The sequence below is a fragment of the Callithrix jacchus genome, chromosome 2 (genome assembly GCF_049354715.1).
Source record: "Callithrix jacchus isolate 240 chromosome 2, calJac240_pri, whole genome shotgun sequence".
NCBI classification, from domain to species: Eukaryota; Metazoa; Chordata; class Mammalia; order Primates; family Cebidae; genus Callithrix; species Callithrix jacchus.
In genome coordinates, this window is record NC_133503.1 from 113,657,877 (window position 1) to 113,670,113 (window position 12,237).

General features: G+C 37.5%; 1 protein-coding gene and 1 long non-coding RNA gene across 7 annotated transcripts in view; one reads left to right on the forward strand and one right to left on the reverse strand.

The window, feature by feature from the left end:
• The window catches only part of LOC103791487 (uncharacterized), a 76,236-nt gene extending 68,344 nt beyond the window's left edge, over positions 1-7,892 (forward strand). For both annotated transcript variants that reach the window (XR_004739780.3, XR_013532208.1), the window contains one exon: positions 6,629-7,892. This is a non-coding gene — a long non-coding RNA (uncharacterized LOC103791487). The remainder of the gene's footprint in view (positions 1-6,628) is intronic.
• The window catches only part of LNPEP (leucyl and cystinyl aminopeptidase), a 109,716-nt gene that overhangs the window by 91,336 nt on the left and 6,143 nt on the right, over positions 1-12,237 (reverse strand). The gene's annotated exons all lie outside the window — the stretch shown is intronic.

Consider the following 12,237-nt stretch of genomic DNA (forward strand, 5'->3'; position numbering starts at 1 on the left):
TGCAATATGTAATTAATGGTTTTTGGCTGAACAAGCATGTACATTCTTTATATAAAACTCAAAATATCGTTTTAACCATTTAGAAAATGGAGTCCTAAACAAGTAGTACCTCTGCTTTCATACATACTATTTATGCTTCTTTGAGCATCCTTGGGCAGAAATGTAGACTCCAATAACTTATTTCTGTGAGAAGGTATAATCTCTTTATCTCAAGGTTTCCCAGGAACAATTGTCCAAGGTGAGGAATGCTGCTATTCTGTTCCCATGTAATCTACCCATATAGCCACCAAATAGTTAAAGGATTATTCTTTACATACCTTACTATTCGGTCAAAATCACTAGTTTATACATTTCAGTTCAAAATATTGTCTTTGTGAGGGAAAAAAAACAGATCCAGAGACTCATGGTAGAGTGTAGGTAGGGAATTGCATAATTCATAATAGGCTCTCAGAGCCAAAAGCTGCTGCCAAGTTACATTGATTCAGCAAAAAAATAATGATAACGTAAGGATGTCACAGTCACTAGCAGAAATAAAAATCTGTTAGTAAAACTAGCTTATTAAGTTTCCTTTAAGGAAGCACAGCAAAATAAGTCTGAACTTAAACACACATTATAGCTATGTCTGTTTGTATTCCTGTTTGATGCTTATGACACACAGGCCTTGTTATTAGTTAATGAAATATCCTCATTCTGTATCTTCATGTTAACACTGTACCTTTTGATCTTAAACTGCTATTTCAGCTCTACCTAACAAGTATTAAACTATACTTAATACTTGCTCTAAGGCTGAAACAAGTTCTATTTCAGCCTTAGAGCAAGTATTAAGTATAGTTTGAATTATTCTGTATGAATAATGAGGTGCTGCACATTATATTTTCTTGAAGGAACCATGAAAGCATACCAGGGCCAGAATTAAACTGGATATAAGAATATACAGTTCCTCTACTCTTTAGGGCAGTGGCTCCCAACCTTTTTGGTACGAGGGACTGGTTTTGTGGAAGACAATTTTTCACGGACGGGGTGTGGGGGAGAGTGACGGAGGCAGGGGCATGAAGAGATGATGATTTGGGGATGAAATTGTTCTACCTCAGATCATCAGGCATTAAATTCTCATAAGGAGTGTGCAGCCTAGATCCCTCAAATGTGCAGTTCACAAAAGGGTTCATGCTCCTATGGGAATCTAATGCTACCCTGATCTGACAGGAGGAGGCGCTCAGGCGGTAATGCTTGCTTGCCCATTGCTCATCTGCTGCGCAGCCCAGTTCCTAGGAAGGATCCTTGGCATGGAAGTTGGGGACACCTGCTTTAGGCCACAGTTCCATGAAAGTGTTGCAAATTCATAATTGTTAATAAATATGAAATGGAAAGAGTCCTCCTATAAGGGACTCAAGCCCTTAATAAAGAATTAGAATCCAAGAAATACTGTTAGTGCCCAGCTTTTCAAAAACTCACTATGGCTGCAATATGCTCAAACTACCATGTATCTTAGACTATTGCTAATTTCAAAAAAGTTTTGAGTTTTGAATGTATTTTTTAGGTTTTTAACTAAAGATATGAAAACAATCTGGTAATATCCTTAAGAATCAGAGAGCTAGTGAATAAAAAGAATGAATGTGGCTGTCTGAACTGTTCACTTCACTATTATACTATACTTTGCAGTAGTCTTAACAAAATAAGGCAGATTTATATAGAGAGATCTCCAAAATGGAGAGATTCCAAAAAAAAAAAGTAGAAAAATCAAATGTATTGAAGTAAAAGGTATGGGACTACACCTACAATTCTAAAAGTCTCATGGTTTTTGGAGAGTATGCAAGTTTGTATGTTCATATCAATAATCTTTAAAAAAAATAATTCCACAAGAATGTAAGCTCCTCAAAATCAGGAACCATACTACATTAATATTTGTACAAATATTTAAGAATGAAGCTTAGAACAAGTTATCATATAGTAAAGTTATTATTTGAATGAATTTAATGTATTTATTTGGGAGGGCATCTTTTAAAAAACAATTATATTTTTAAAAATATACATGAGCACAAGTCAAAAGCAAAACAAATAAAAATACTTATTAACTGAAGCAGCTTAAAACAGTATGCAAGAAGAATCTGGCTGGGTGTGGTGGCTCATATCTCTAATCCCTGCACTTTGGGAGGCCGAGAAGCGCAGATCACCTGGGGTCAAGAGTTCAAGACCAGGTGGGCCAGAAAAGTGAAATCCTGTCTCTACTAAAAATACAAAAACTAGCTGCGCATGGTGGTGCACACCTGTAATTACACCTACTCAGGAGGCTGAGGCAAAGAACTGCTTGAATCTGGGAGGGGGAGTTTGCAGTGAGCCAAGATTACATCACTGCATTCCAGCCTGGGTGACACAGTGAGACTCCATATCAAAAAAAAAAAAAAAAAAAAGAATCTGTATTAAAATTTTTACACTATGCTTATTTCTGGATCCCCACTGCCCCATCCCCAATAAAAGAAGAAGAATGAAGCATGGTGACCTGAAAAAAGATTTATGCTTTGCTGTATTTTTCATCTTGGTGATAAAAAGAGATGAAGAACAAATTACTAACATAACATAAAAAGGAAAAAGTTCAAAAGAGAAAAATGGGAAAATAAAAAAAAGAAAAAAAATTACGTGGATTTGAATCCTATTATTCTCTGGTTTCAATAAAACAGAATTAAGCCCAAAGTACTCATCTCCCAAGACTTTTTTTGTATATATCACATTCTCTATTTAGATACATATTTTTGTATTTAGTTTTCTGGTTGCTATCTGCAGTGGAATATACAACTAAGATAAAAAATCTATAATAATGTACAAAGTTCTAATTATAAATAACCACGGAGTTCTACTGAACAATTAGGCATTGTCGATGCCACAGAGGGACAAACACATTGTCAATACTACAGAGGAAGTACTGTGGTTAAAAATCTACCTAAAGGACATCTAAAAAGCATCAAATTACCAAGTATAACATGATATTCCATGAACTAAAAAACAGACAAATAGCAAGGAAATAAATACTGAGAGCATTGGATTGCTTTATCCTTCTATTAATCATATGACCATGCTTAAAATTCACGTAAAGATATGCTCTTTTAGTTACTTGAAAGACAGCCAATAACCTTGTTGAAGGTAAAATCAAATTATTTTAGCTCAAATTTTCAATTTTCTTTTTCTTTTCCTAGGTTAAATTATTTACATTTATATTTATATCAAACTTGTCACCCCCAATCAAATTAACAAAAAATCTTTACCTGGCAGAGTATTTCTTTTTTTTTTTTTTTTTAATTTTATCTATCTATCTATTTGTTTATTTTATTTTTTTCTGTAGGGCAGAGTCTTGCTGTGTAGCCTAGGCTGGTCTCGAACTCCTGGGCTCAAGTGATCCTCCTGCCTCAGCCTCCCAAAGTGACAGGACTTCTGCCATTTTAAATGGAATCATTTTTCTTTCACTTGCTTCTTTTTTTTTTTTTTAAATTATACTTTAGGTTCTGGGGTACATGTACAAATCATGCAGGACTGTTGCATAGGTACATACATGGCAATGGGGTTTGCTGCCTCCATCCCCCACCCCTGTCACCTATATGTGGCATTTCTCCCCACATTATCACTCTCCAACCTCCCCACCGCCACTGTCCCTTCCCTATCCCCCACAACGGACCCCAATGTGTGATGCTCCCCTCCCTGTGTCCATGTATTCTCATTGTTCAACAACATGTGGTGTTTGATCTTCTGTTCTTGTGGCAAAGTATTTCTTAAATATTTTCTCACAATATAGGTGCCAGTCTTTAATAATGCTTACAGCCCCTCTTAGAAACATTTAGCAATAAAAAGTAATTTAAATTGTTAATGATGCCAAAATATTTATGCTTATTAATCTCTCGGGCAAATCTGTATAGCTGCAAATACCTTCATGAGATCTAAAGATGAAAAGTTTATTTTTAAACTCCATCAATTGGATATACTATAGTCTTAAAAGAACATCTTAACTTATAATTCCTCATTCATAATGAAAAATTACATTAGGCATAATGAGTATCTGTGAGTTATTTAACAGAGAATGCATATCACTGAATAGGATCTGCAAAGGAAATTTATAAGAACTCTTCAATGTATACAGAAAATTTGTGAGTTAAAAAATATCTCAGTTGGTAAATACATTTATATGCCAGATCTCAGAGGGATCTGAACAAAAAATTATTTTGCTGATAATTTTTTTGAAATACTTTTCCACATAACTCATCAGACTGATAAAACATCAGGTATATGACAGTCTCAAGCCTTTAGAGTAACAACTTAGTCAACAATTTACAACTGACTGAGGGCCAGCTTGCTTATCATTAACCAACTTAAAAAAATGAGTGATGGATTAGTCAAAAGGCTGGAATTATAACTACATTTTTTCTAGTAATGGTCGCTGTCATTCAGTGATGTGCCAAGAAAAGATTCCATGCATAAATTCTTCAAGTCTTTATCTCAGTAGTATTTTCTGAATTGGTAATTAATTAAAACAGAACTATGTACCCAACTGCAATGAACAACTGGACTTAACAAAGCTAGCCCCACTTTAGTGAACATGTAGATGGAAATCTAACTCAACACATTCTATTATCTGATCCCCAAGTCAGAATAGACCTTCTTTCCCATATTCAATTATTTTTCTGTGTGCTTCCTACAAATGGAAAGTTACCAAGCCTCTCAGTATCCTGTACTGATGTAGATAGAAGTGAGGCTGTTGCTTTAAAGAGCCGTGCATTTCTTATTCCCACTAATACCCAATACTCAATTGTTCAGTTTGAGTAGTCTCAAAGATATTTTAAACATCTTTTGATTGAGCCCTCCTCAATCATTCCCATGAATCTCTATGCACTTTTCCTCTGAAGAGTATATTGGAATGATTTTGTAAACCAAAAATAAAATTCTAGGCCCCTCAACTTACTGAACGGACCCCTCCTCTTGGAGGGCCGAGGGCATTCCAAATAAACATTATTCCAAAATAAACATGAAAAATTAGCTCAGTCTATGATGGGAAGGGGAGTCAGACACACCTCATTATACTCTCCTCCTTTTGGAATTCTGGCATAACTGGCCAGCATTAACATTAAAACAGAGATCTTAAGACTGACAAAACAGACTCTTGATAGAAATAAAATGCCAAATTCCAAATTGAGTCTAGCACAACATCACACAACAGATAGCAGGCTCTGAAAGAAATAGAGGTATTTTACCCCAAAATATTTCTTAGACTTATTTTGAAATGGCCCTGCAAAGCTGTCTCTTGTGTGGAACACTATAGAAAAAGACCTTTCCGGTCTTTTTCTTTTTTTTTTGAGATAGGGTCTCACTCTGTTGCCCAGGCTGCAGGGCAGTGGCGTGATCACAGCTCACTTCCACCTTACCTGGGCTAAAGCAATCCTCCCACCTCAGCCTCCCAAGCAGCTTGGACCACAGGTGCATAGCATCACACCTGGCTAATTTTTTTTTAAAAATTTAAATTCTTTATAGAGATGGGCTTTCCCTATGTTGCCCAGGCTGGTCTTGAACTCCTAAGCTCAATCAGTCTTCCTGCCTTGGTCTTCCAAAGTGCTAGGATTACAGTTGTGAGCCACTGTACCACCTCAGGTTGTTTTTCGATCCAGGAAAGATTTAACTAAGAGTCTATCACCTTTTAGGTTCTGATAAGAGATAACCATCTATTCTCTTAAAGCCTGCTATGTGGAGTCTTAATCTATATAAATAAGAACCTTGGTCTCCACAACCCCTTACCTTATCTTAACCCAAAGACTTCTTTCTATGGATTCGAGGTCTTTAGATAACAACTTAATTCTTTCGACCAACTGCCAATCAGAAAATCTTTGAATGTGACCAAATGTGGTGGCTCATGCCTATATGAAATCCCAGCACTTTGGGAGGAAGAGGTGGGTGATCACTTGAGGTTAGGAGTTTGAGACCAGCCCGGGCAACACGGCAAAACCTTATCTCTACTAAAAAAAACACAGACACACAAAAATTAGCTGGGTGCAACATGTCTGTAATCCAAGCTACCCAGGAGGCTGAGGCATAAGAATTGCTTGAAACTGGGAGGTGAAGTTAGCAGTGAGTCGAGATTGCACCACTGCACTAAAGCCTGGGCGACAGAGTTAAGACTCTGTCTCCAAAAAAAGCAAAAATAAGAAAAAGAAAAAAGAAAATCTTTGAAATCTTTGAATCCACCTATGATCTGGAATAGAAGTCCCTGCTTTGAGTTGTCCTACCTTTCCAGACTCAGTCAGTGTACATTTCACATGTATTGGCTGTTGTCTGCCTATAATTTCTATCTCCCTGAAATGTATAAAATCAAGCTGTAACCCAACCATGTTAGGCACAGGTTCTCAGGACTTCTTAAGACTATGCTTTGGGCCTTGGTCACACATTATTTGCCTCAGAATAAACCTCTTTAAAAACTTTACAGAGTTTGACTCTTTTCATTGACAATGTAATGATGTTTCATTGATGAACATACTATCAACTGTTTTAAATTTGACAAAATAGCGCTGGTCATCATTTGCTGCAAGAGGAAAGGTGCACACCCAACCCATAGAGGCATCCTTTCCTCATTGCACTCCTCATTCTTCTGTTCCCTCAGGTGAAGAAGCTTTCTCCAGCAGAAACACCAGGAAGCCTTCTTTAATTTCCTTCACTGCAGATCATTGGCTTGGCCTCCCTAAGAGTATCTGAGGCTGGAGAAGACTCTGAGCCCCACAATCTAGAGAAATTCAGATAACTGATTCTGTTTCAGTGACTACATTTTTTAAATACGTGGAATACCCAGGAGTACCTTCATTAAGCAATATGTACTAGAAGAAAGAGAATTTCAAAAAGTCTCCTACAATTGAACTTGATTCTCCATTGTTTTTTGAAACTCCCTTGGAAGCTTGAATTTTCCTTATTTGGCAAATGATCTGGTTTCCTCCTCATTTAGATGCTAAGGATGGAATTTTTAAAAAAAAATTAATTGGTTCATTGTTTTATCACAAACACCAGTAGAAAAGTGAAGCAAAGCCAGACTATATAGTAAGGTGGCCACAGGGCTGCTGTACTGGCTCACACCTATAGTCTCAGCACTTGGGGAGGCCAAGACAGGTGGATCGCTGGAGCCCAGGAGTTCAACATCATCTTGGCCAACATGGAGAAACTCCATCTTGACAAAAAAATACAAAAATTAGCCAGGCATGGTGGTGTGCACCTGTGGTCCCAGTTACTCGGGAGGCTGAGGCAGGAGAATCGCTTGATCCTGAGAAGTCAAGGCTGCAGTGCCGTGACCATGCCATTGCACTCCAGGCAGGCAAGACCCTGTCCCCACACCCCCGCCCCCGCAAAAAGAGATTAGTAAATGACTGCTACCATGGTAGCCCCAAAAGGTAGATAGCTCTCCATAGCTTTTTTTTTTTAACAACTGGTAATCGTTTATTAAAAATAATTGACTTAAGCATCTGCAATGGTGACTTCAACCTCAACTCCCGGCTCAATAATGATAGAAGTAATCTGCTTGACAATTTCAGAAAGACTGTGCAAGTCAGTGAGTCACATGTGGATTCTCATCTGGAAACAATGCCATGTCTCAGAACCTTCATAAGAAATTTTTCTTGTAATGCTTCTCAAAGTTTCCGTAGGCATGCAAACTGGTCCTTTCACTTTGAGATTCTTTTCCTTTGCTCTACTGATCAAGTCAGCACACACCTTCTCCAAGGATTTTAAGTTGCAGCTCGTTAGAGTGATTCTAATTTGGCAAACTGCCACCTCTGGCTCCAAGGGCATTTTTCTTTATCTCCTGACCAAGCTGTTTCTTGGTGAGAGCCAACAACAGTGAGTCAGGAGCAAGAGCAGGCTCACCACAACTCCGCACCACCTACAAGCATGTTTATCAAAGAGTTATATTTTTTCTTTAAACCTAAAACATTCAGGAAAGTGAACAGTCCCAACTTACAAGTGACTATGAATTTTCTGACTATGAAAGAGAAAAGACAACATGCTTAAATTCCTGTTCTATCTCTTGCCAAGGCTCCCAAATGCCAATCTTAACTCATTCAACCCCTGACCCTTCAATTCCATTAATCCAACTAGATCCACCTACCTACACTCTTCCAACCTGGACTCTATCTTCAACTTCATACAACTGTGTCCTGCCCTCCAACCGAAGCTCATTTCTGAGCCAAAGACTTGCGAAGATCAAGGCATGACCATTTTGAAAATCTCTGTCTATCAGCTTCTTCCCATACCCCCAAATCTCCCCATTTTTTTCATCTCCATCATTGACTCTCCTCTTCCAATTTTCTCTAAATGCCTTTGTAAAATGCAAAGTCCTTCGGGTGCCGTTAGGACAATCACAAATGGATTACAACAATGGATGCGGTTACAAGGGAATCCTGTCCACCCTTCCATGGATTCAGGGAACTCCTGATGTTCCATTTAATATCCAGAAACACCAAGGCAATGAGCAACCCTATCTACAACAGCCAGATGTAGATCTAGGTCAAGATCTAGATATTAAAAGAACTGTATCACCACAAGGGCTCCAAAATTTCTCTCCATTCTCAATTCTGGTTTCTTGCAAACTTTCAGAAAAGTTTCATATCTAGAGATTCAAATTTAAAAAGAAAAGAAAAGAAAAAAAGACTATCTTTCTGGTTGCTCCAATTATATTATGGAAAGGCCTAGTAGTATCAGCTCAACTCTAGCCCCCTACAGTAGGGATCCCCAACCCCCAGGCCATAGACAGTACCAGTCTGTGGCCTGTTAGGAACCGGGCCGCAGAGCAGGCAGGAGGTGAGTAGCAGGCAAACAAGTGAAGCTTCATCTCTATTTACAGTCACTTCCCATAGCATTACCACCTGAGCTCCACCTCCTGTCAGATCAGTGGTGGCGTAAGAATTCTCATAGCAGCGTGAACCCTACTGTGAACTGCACATGCAAGGGATCTAGGTTGAGCGCTCCTTATGAGAATCGAATGCCTAGTGATCTGTCACTGTCTCCCATCACCCCCAGACTAGACTGCCTAGTTGCATGAAAACAAGCTCAGGACTCCCACTGATTCTACATTAAGGTGAGTTGTATGATTATTTCATTATATATTACAATGTAACAATAATCAAAATAAAGTGCACAATAAATGTAACACATGTGAGTCTTCCCGAAACCTTCTTCCCTTTAGAATATATCACAAACTAGAAAGTATACATACCCCCGACCCTGGTCAGTGGAAAAACAGTCTTCCATGAAACTGGTCTCTGGTCCCAAAAAGGTTGGGGACCGCTGCCCTACAGTTTTCAAGATATGAAGTAACTAATTGGCAAAACATAGCTGCACTGACCTCACCTGAACTGCCAAGAACCACAGGCCACATCTAGGTCCATCCCAACGTCTGGAGTAATCTTGGCTAAATTCTTCCACATCTCAAGTTTCTAATGTTTTCATGGAGTGGGTTAACACTGCTGTTTCCTAGTGGGACTATTACACTAAATTAGTAAACATGTGAGCCTATGGTAACAGAAGTTATACAGTTATGAACAAGTTTCTGTACATTTATTTCATAATTAAAATACTGTCTTAGACAAAGCTTTATTGCGCTTTTCTTCTGTGTGTCCATATTTTCATATTAGCATGAAAACAAAACTAGGTTCTTCAATTCATTTCTCTTATTTAGGTACGCATTATCTGATGACAAGTTTGTATTTTTTTTTAAATGTAACTGTGCCTAGCAGAAAATCTACTTGTGAGTAGACATTTAAAAGATGGGTGTACGACTGAATTACTGAGCAGAAAATTACCCCTTACTTATTTTCTATACAATTTCCTTACAACCAATCTTTTTGGTTATATATCTTTCAGGCTATATGATAAATATAATATAAACAGGTAAATGATAATCACTGGTTATAAGAGTTTCTAAAATATGCTGTTTTCATGCATGTATCAAGACACTCTTTGGAAACTGGTAATAGCAAAGAACTTTTCTACTACTAGTTTCCAGTTAAAAACTGGGCTGTTTCTAGCTACAGCTTTAACCCTAGATTATTAGTGATGCTAACACTTGATTCCAAATAGTCTTCTTTTCCCCAAATAAAAAAAACTTAGATAAAAACAGGTTTTAATTTATATTTCATCACACAGAGAAATTACAAGTTCCAATTTCTTAAGGGTTTTCTTTCAATGTGGAAATTTACCTTAGAGCAAGAGAAAAATAAAAACAATACGTGGTATGCTCACATTTTTGAGAAGTAATGCTAAAAAGTTTTTTAAGAAAGACATGCATACCTATAGAGCAATTGTCATGTGTAAGATTAAAAGATGGAATCACAATTTTATACTGTGTTACAAGCCACAAATATCTCATTTGTTGTCCAGACTTCCCTTTTTGGAAGTTGAAAAATACTTTCAATTGGATACCAATCTGAAAATGAAAACAAAAATAACTTTTTAAGACAGTTAAGTCCTCCTTGTTTGATTATGCACCACGCTGTGGTAATAAAGTGATTCATGGGACCTATGTTCATATTAAAAAAACAAAAAACTTTAAATTATGTTTTCGGTTCTGTGACCTCAAAATACCAACCACTAGATTTACTTTAGAATATATCACAAACTAGAAAGTATATATACTTTGGGCTGGGCACAGTGACTCATGCCCATAATCCCAGCACTTTGGGAGGCTAGGGTGGTCAGATCACTTGAGGCCAGGAGTTTGAGACCAGCCTGGCCAACATGGTGAAAACTCTGTCTCTACTAGAAATACAAAAATTAGCTGGGCATGGTAGTGTGTGTCTGTAATCCCAGCTACCTGGGAGATTGAGGCAGGAGGATTGCTTGAACCGGGAGGCGGAGATTAGAGTGAGCCGAGATCATGCCACCGCACTCCAGTCTGGGCAACACAGTGAGGCTGTGTCTCAAAAAGAAAGAAAGAAAGTATACATAATTTCTAGTATATATTCCATGTATACTCAGACCTCTTCAATCAGATTCTGAGGGTGAACCTTGGCATTTGCATTTATTAACATGAATTTAAGATTTTCCGAAATATACCAACCCTGCATACAAATGATGACAAAAAAGCTGGATAAACATCAAATAATTTACCTTAATCTAATACCTCTATCAAAAAACATAGTTGCCTTCAATTTTTGTTTGTTTGTTTTTTAATATACAAATCACTATTACCTAACAGTTTACCTCCACCTGCCTAACAAGACATAGTCATTATTGCCAAAACAATCTTAAGTACTGGTCCAGCATATCTCTCATCATAAAAAAGCCACCAAAGATCCAAACTCAGACCAGATGTCCAGACTTCAACATAATAGCAATTTTTCCCAAGGACAAAGCCAAAAATCGATCCTGACCTAAATGGGAATTCCTAGCACTAAGATCCATCCTTATAAGCCCTTTCTGGGGATATGCATTTTAAGTGGATTGTAGAAGTATGTTCCCTGAACAGGTTAACATAGGATATTCATCAAAAGAATCAATTATCAACAGGTAGAGAGTGAGCAGGGCCCAACAAAAATAGGTCATACCAGTAGCAACTTTGGACAGAAAACAGATGAGTGTTGAAGGTCAGAGGGACAAGATATAAACTACATTCACTTTCTTTACAAATGTATCAGTCAGTAGGTGGAACCACTAACAAGATTTTAACTAAAAGATATGCAGTCCTAAATTACTGAAACTGTTTTTTGTTAAGCTCCCACACCTCTCTACATATACAGGGATACATGAGAAAGCGTTAAGTGAGAAAAATTCCATTAAAAGAGGATGAACGTGTAACAAAATCCAATACCAGGCTTGAAAAATCTTGCAATCATAAATTCTGTGGATAATGAAATACTCTGCATCGTCACACCCAGACCAATAAGAGCATTATATATGCATATTTTTTGTACTCAGAAGGATGAAGTATGTAACTGTCTACTGTACCACGTCGTTTGAAAACACTAGAAAATTCTACAATTCTTCAAGTTTTCAAATAAATACCCTGTCCATCTTAAACTTGAAATGCACTTCAAATTGCTAACATCGAATTTATTGTTGACTGTAGATGTTGTCACTTCTATTTTCCTTGTAAAAGGATGCTAAATAAGGTTCCAAAGAATGATTGCTACGTTAACCAAAATTATGCACTGCCAAGCTGTCTCCAGCATCAACTCTGAAAGACAGATAGGAAAGAATCAAAAATACAGTTTCCTACATGAAAGTCGAAGC